General features: G+C 42.9%; 1 long non-coding RNA gene across 1 annotated transcript; it reads left to right on the top strand.

Annotated features, from left to right (window-relative positions):
• Nucleotides 1-2,101: 2,101 nt before the first annotated feature.
• On the top strand, nt 2,102-2,604 carry LOC118558261. Its single transcript, XR_004928265.1, has 3 exons — nt 2,102-2,226; nt 2,325-2,421; nt 2,531-2,604. It is a non-coding gene; the product is annotated as an uncharacterized LOC118558261 (long non-coding RNA).
• Nucleotides 2,605-7,446: the final 4,842 nt, after the last annotated feature.

Below are 7,446 nucleotides of genomic sequence, written 5' to 3'. Positions count from 1 at the left end.
CTCTTCTTTTCTTCTAATATAATATCTCACAGAAAAATAAAATATTTTTAAATTGGGAAAATATTTTCTACTTTTATCCCTCTTAATCCTTTTGTTTCCTGGAGAAAATTATTAAAAGATTCAACAGGATAACGTGCCTCTGCACTGCTACCCTGTGACAGAGACACCTCACTGCTGTCAGACAGCTCACCCTCACTGTCGCTGATGTCTGACACCTCCCTTCTCTCTGTGGCCAGCTTGCTGACCTGCTTACTGCTCTGAACAGCAGTCATTACATTTTTCCTTTTACTGCGCCTTTTTAAATTCATTGGAACCTCTTGCTCCATCAACTGCGCCCCCTCGCCTTTCTCCTCCACAGGAACCACCACAGGCTCCCCCACAGGAGCCACCACAGACTCCACCATAGGAGCCACCACAGACTCCTCCACACTCACCTCCCCTCCACCTGCCACCGCCTCACCTTTCCCTCCCTGCTCTCCACACACACCAGTCACACCCTCCTGCTCTTCACACACACCATCCTGCTCCATCTCACCCTGATTCTCCACCTCCTCACCAGTCACACAAGTTTCCCCACCACCACACACCACCGTGCTGCCCTCACTCACCACACAATCACTCCTTTGTGGATCAGATGTTTCATCCACATTTTTCTCCTCCACTAAACTCTCCTGCCGGTCTCCAGCGACCGGAGCCGACGCCACGGCTTCCTCCGCAGCGCCAGACTCCTCCACCGTGGCAGGAGCTCCAGCCTCGCCGGACACACCCACCTGCTCCCCGGCTGCCGCAGGCTGCTGCTCCGCGGAGCTCGACGGAGCCGCCCCGGCTCTGTTTGGGCACGATTTTATCAAATGTCCCTCCTGTCCACAGCCGAAGCACTTCATGCCGGATGAGGTGGCGAACAAGACATAGTCAAATTCGTCCACTCTCACCCGGAAACGCAGGTTTAGCTCCTCGTCACGGTTGTTGAGGATCATGAAGAGTTGTCTCCGGTGGGAGACAACATGCTTCAACAAAGGTGATTTACACCCCGACAGAATCTTTTTAACGGGGGAAACCACCTTTCCGTGACGAGAGAGCTCTTTAACGAGAAACTCGTCACTAATGAACGGAGGGACATTTGATAAAATCACCCTGGTAGCGGGCTGCGTGAGCGGCGACACCTGAAGGAATGAGCCGTTCACAGAAATGCCCGACTCCACCAACAGGTTCGCCTGCTCAACCCGCTCAACAAACAACACCGCGGCTTGCGAGCCGCGGACTTGATGGATCCATGTCCAATAACCTCACCCACCGCCAAACAAACATCCTCCACGCTGCACGGAGACCCGGCACCCACCTTGATGCCGTTCCTCCGTGTCAGCGCGGAGAAAACGCCAGAACCACCACCCACCACCATGGCGTTCAAGACGCCGACCTGCCGCCGGACAAAACCCAACGGCCACCAAACCCCACAAACCCCACCAAAAAACCCTAACAACCAAAATAAAACAACTATATACACAATATATACACTCACCCAGTGAAAAAGGACAGAAAAAAGTAAGAAAAACCACTCAAAACAGAGTTTTTCACTCGCTCTCTCTTCCGCTCCTTCACTCACACTCCTCCCACACGAAGAAGAAGAAGAAGAAGTGGTGGATAATTAAATATAAAATAAATAAAGCAGTTATACATTTTTTAAAGGCAACAGGGTTGTATGTAAGGATTTAGTTTAAAGGGAGACACTCTGGTCCACACTCCAGCATAGTAGATGGCGATAATACATCTAAACGTTAGATGTCACCCGCCAGTAGAAATCAGAAGAAGAAGAAGAAGCGGTGGACTTTCTCGTACAACATACTGCCGATATGATTGAGCGGTTCACTCAACTGCAGAATTCGGTAAACTCCAGGTTGCTGTCCATAGACGACAAGTTGGCGGCTCTGCAGTCGAACAACTGTGCGGGAGAGACTTACTCCAAGAAGAGAAGACGGGTGCACAATCCCAAGCTTGCGGTAAGAATATGTTCGGTGAATGCTATCTAAGCTAAAAGTAGCCTAGCCTAGCAAAAGTACAAGCTTTATTAAAGTGTATTTTTTTGTTACAGGAAGCAGTACGCCGTCTTCACAACTCGGAGACAAATTGCAGGCGCTATGAACCGGAGCAAGGCGGTGACCTCCTATTTGCTCGGAGCAATATCTGCAAGTCCAGATTTTCACGATGTTGATAAAGACGACATTGTGTGTAAGTGACTTGTTTTACTGTTTCTCCTTACTTGTTTAATGTTACTGTGACTTGCGTTTTATTTTTATTCATACCACTCTTATTTAATTGTTTTCCAGCCGCCTGTAAGATATGAGACGGTACGCAGGACAGTACGAAGCCAGAAAACTCATTGCGGGCGGAAGCTGCGGTTCAGCTCGAGCGAGAAGAAAGAAGGTAAGACTTTATTTTGTGACTATTTTTCAGGTGCATTGATAGATAGATGTGTTGTGTCCATACGCAGTGCATCCCATCGCACAGTACTGATTCATTTTTTTTTTTACAGCTGCTGGAATCGAGACAGAGCGTGCTAGCGGATGACGAGGTGGAACTCTGTAAGTCGGCCTCATGCTTGACGAAGAAGATGGCGTCGTTGGCGGGGTCTCTGGATGGATTGTACGGCCGCCGTCATTTCGTAGGCCGGATCTCTCTGAACTCTGTGTGAAGCTGCAGTCCCGGTTAGAGGCGACGCCGAAGTACAAAGCCACACACAGCAACGGACCTGCCTCGGAAAGAACGCCGCCATTTACCTACAACCCTGAGGAGGCAAACGGACAGTTCACGCACAGAGTTGTAGTTTTTGGATAATCCCCTGCCATGTGTGAGCAAATTCTCTCGTTGTATATAGTTGTTTGTTTTGATAAAGCTCTTTCTTTGCATAAACATCTTCCATGTTCATTTCCTCTATAAATTCATTCATGTCCTTGATGGTAGCCTAATAATAGTGTAGTAGCCCACATAGGATATCATGAATATACAGCATAATATATATATATATATATATATATATATATATATATATATATGACTAAATAATTTATTGGGGATCTGCCAACCAATCAGGAGTGATTTTACTTGTTTGAAAGTAGTGGTTTCATCCAATAGAGTAAGAACATTCAAGCCTGGCCTGGCCACGTGTGGTTTTGCTGCCAATCACGAGTGATTTTACTTGTTTGAAAGTAGCGGTTTCATCCAATACTTAGTAAGGTTATTCAGGCCAGGCCTGGCCGGCCGCGCGGTTTCGCTGCATTCATATGCTAATTAGGGCCATTAGTACATCTGAAAGCTCTCCACATACGTCATTGTCCGGTTCCAACAATTTGTGGCACTGACAAACGGCGACAAGCGCGGGTTGCAAATTGTCGTTAACTGCCGAAACTGAGGGAGATCTGCGGTAGTTTACGGGGACGAAAATCTCACTTTTCATGCAGTGTTTAGCATTAAAACTTGTCTCTTGACACTAAAAGGCTGTGGTTGATGAAAATAAACAGATTATCCCCATAAATCTGAAGCTCATACAGAACAACAGAAAAGAAAAAGGAGGCAAAAAAAATGAAAAAAATACCATCTCCATGCATGCTCCACTCTTGTTCCGCCAATAGCCACACAACGGCTAGATAGGTTTTCTCTTCAGTCCTTTCTCCCCTCTAAGCAAACGCCTGGGTCTTAGCTAAATGCAGGTCAATGGACGCAACCGTTCATAGAGCCTGAGCCGGTCTGTTTCAGGGGAGGAGTTTGTTAAAATAATACCCCGACACGTTTGTTCGAGACGTGGCGTCTCAAACAGCATAATGGTGGAGGAAAAATAAATGTAAGATCAAAGCTTATTTAATCAGACAAGTTTAGAGGCTGCATCCCCTGCTGGGGATGGGAGCTTATCAGGCGAGTTTTACGGGTTTCACTACGTGCTAGCAAAGGCGGTTTTGCTCCGGTTGCTTCCAGTGAAAAAAATAATGCTCTTTCCTGTTACTATTTTGCTACATAGTGACTTATAAGGACATACACTACCTTGCAAAAGCATTCATTCCCCTTGAAGTTTTCCAGTTTTGTTACATTACACCCACAGGCTTCAATGTATTTTATGTTGATTTTATATTTTTGATCAAACCAAAGTAGTTCAGAATTCAATTCAATTCAATTCAATTTTATTTATATAGCGCCAAATCATGAAACATGTCATCTCAAGGCACTTTACAAAGTCAAGTTCAATCATATTATACAGATTGGGTCAGATTATACAGATTGGTCAAAAATTTCCTATATAAGGAAACCAGTTGATTGCATCAAAGTCCCGACAAGCAGCATTCACTCCTGGGGAACCGTAGAGCCACAGGAAGAGTCATCTGCATTGTACATGGCTTTGCTGCAATCCCTCATACTGAGCAAGCATGAAGCGACAGTGGGAAGAAAAACCACCCATTAACGGGAAAAAAAAACCTCCGGCAGAACCGGGCTCAGTATGAACGGTCATCTGCCTCGACCGACTGGGGTTACAGAAGACAGAACAGAGACACAACAAGAGAAACAAAAAAGCACAGAAGCACACATTGATCTAGTAATCTGTTCTACATTAGATGGTAGTAGCAGGTGAGCCGTCTTCTCTGGATGATGTCACAGTTAACAGAACGCCAGACCAGGTGTACCTACTATGAAGAGAAAAGAGAGAGAACAGAAAGTTAAAGCAGAAATGACAACACATAATGCATAATTGAAGAACAGTAGAACTCAATATAGTGAGAAAATTAGATCCTGATATACTCCAGTAACCTAAGCCTATAGCAGTAAAACTATAAAGGTAGCTGAGAGTAACATGAGTCACTAGTTATAATTTTTGTCAAAAAGAAAAGTTTTAAGCCTAGTCTTAAAAGTAGACAGGGTGTCTGCCTCACGGACCAAAACTGGGAGTTGGTTCCACAGGAGAGGAGCCTGATAGCTAAAGGATCTGCCTCCCATTCTACTTTTAGAGACTCTAGGAACCACCAGCAGACCTGCAGTCTGAGAGCGAAGTGCTCTGTTAGGAACATACGGGGTAATCAGAGCTCTGATATATGATGGAGCTTGATTATTAAGGGCTTTATACGTTAGAAGAAGAATTTTAAATTCTATTCTTGATTTAACAGGAAGCCAATGAAGGGAAGCTAAAATTGGAGAAATATGATCCCTCTTGTTGATTTTCATCAGAACTCTTGCTGCAGCATTTTGGATCAGCTGAAGGCTTTGAACTGCATTTTGTGGACTTCCTGATAGTAAAGAATTACAATAGTCCAGCCTTGAAGTAACAAATGCATGGACCAGTTTTTCAGCATCACTCCTGGACAGAATGTTTCTAATTTTGGCGATATTCCGGAGGTGAAAAAAGGAAACTCTGGAAACCTGTTTAATATGGGATTTAAATGACATGTCTTGGTCAAAAATAACACCAAGATTTTTTTACTTTATTACCAGAGGCCAGGTTAATGCCACCCAGATTAAGTGATTGGTTAAGAAGTTTATTTTTTGAGGACTCTGGCCCAAAGATTAAAACTTCGGTCTTGTCAGAATTTAGATGCAGGAAATTTAAAGTCATCCAGCTTTTGATGTCATCAAGACATGACTGCAGTCGAAGTAATTGATTGGATTCATCAGGATTTATGGATAAATATAGCTGAGTATCATCAGCATAACAGTGGAAATTAATCCCATGCTGTCTGATAATTTTGCCTATCGGAAGCATATATATAGTAAAGAGAATTGGTCCAAGGACTGAACCCAGTGGTACTCCACAGGTGACCCTAGAGTTTGAGGAAGATTTATTATTAACATGAACAAATTGGAATCTGTCTGACAGATAAGATTTAAACCAGCCTAATGCTTTCCCCTTAATCCCTACAGTATGTTCAAGTCTTTGTAGGAGAATATTGTGATCAACTGTATCAAACGCAGCACTGAGATCTAACAGGACAAGTATAGACACAAGTCCATTATCTGAGGCCATGAGAATATCATTAGTGACCTTCACCAGAGCTGTTTCAGTGCTATGATGAGCTCTGAAGCCTGACTGAAACTCCTCAAGTAGGTCATTACTTTGTAAATGTTCACAAAGTTGATTAGCAACTACTTTCTCAAGAATTTTAGATAAGAAAAGAAGATTAGATATAGGTCTGTAATTTACTAACTCATCTTGATCAAGAGAAGGTTTCTTAAGTAAAGGTTTAATAACAGCTACTTTCAAAACCTGTGGTACATATCCATTTACTAAGGATAGATTAATCATGTCTAAAATAGTGCCACTGATCAAAGGGAATATGTCCTTAAACAACTTGGTTGGGATTGGGTCTAACATACAGGTAGAAGGTTTAGATGAAGCTAAAATTTTAGATAGCTCAGAAAGCTCTACTGCTTCTAAACAGTTCAAACACTGCGCAGATTCTAAAGATTCCTCCAATGCTGCCTCACTGAGGACGAGGTAATCATGTTTGGGAGGATGCCAATTATTTTATTTTTAATGGCATCAATTTTATTTACGAAGAATCCCATAAAATCATTACTACTAAGAGCTAAGGGAATGGATGGATCAACAGAGCTGTGGCTCTGGGTAAGTTTGGCAACTGTACTAAAGAGAAATCTAGGATTATTTTTATTCTCTTCAATTAATGATGAAAAATATGCTACTCTAACTCTGCGGAGGGTCTTGTTATACAACAATAGTCTGTCCCTCCAGATTAAGTAGGATTCCTCTTGGTGTGTAGAGCGCCATTTTCTCTCCAATTTCCTAACATTGTGCTTCAAGGAACGCAGCTCTGAATTAAACCAAGGAGCCAGCTTCCTGTGAATAATCACCTTCTTTTTCAAGGGAGCTACATTGTCTAATGCAGAACGCAATGAGGAAGTCACATTGTTAGCAAAGGTATCGATTTGTGAATGGGAAGAAACAGCAATGCTGCCATCTACAGGGCATTTCTGCAATACTGAGGATATTAAGAAGGGGACAGACTCTTTAAGTTTTGATACAGCATTATCCGATAAAAATCTACTATAATGGAACCCTCTTTTGGGGGTGGAGAATTCAGTTAGATTAAACTCAAATGTTATTAAAAAATGATCAGACAGGACAGGGTTGTGAGGAAATACTGTTAATTCTTCACAATCAATGCCATATGTCAGATCAAGGTCTAAAGTATGGAGCCGAGAGTGCGTCGGTTTATGCACATTTTGAACAAAACCAATTGAATCTAGGATAGTTTTAAAGGCTACACTAAGGTTATCACATTCAGTGTCAACATGGATGTTAAAATCACCCACTATAATAACCTTATCAGTATTTAACACCAAATCAGATAAGAAATCTGACAACTCATCCAAAAACTGAATGTAAGGGCCTGGTGGACGATACAAAACAACAAACAGAAGAGGTTTTATTGCTTTGCAGTTTGGATGAGGGAA

This window comes from Fundulus heteroclitus, unplaced genomic scaffold, assembly GCF_011125445.2.
Source record: "Fundulus heteroclitus isolate FHET01 unplaced genomic scaffold, MU-UCD_Fhet_4.1 scaffold_116, whole genome shotgun sequence".
NCBI classification, from domain to species: Eukaryota; Metazoa; Chordata; class Actinopteri; order Cyprinodontiformes; family Fundulidae; genus Fundulus; species Fundulus heteroclitus.
Note: the sequence above shows the minus strand (reverse complement) of the source record. Positions and strands in the feature narration are given on the sequence as shown.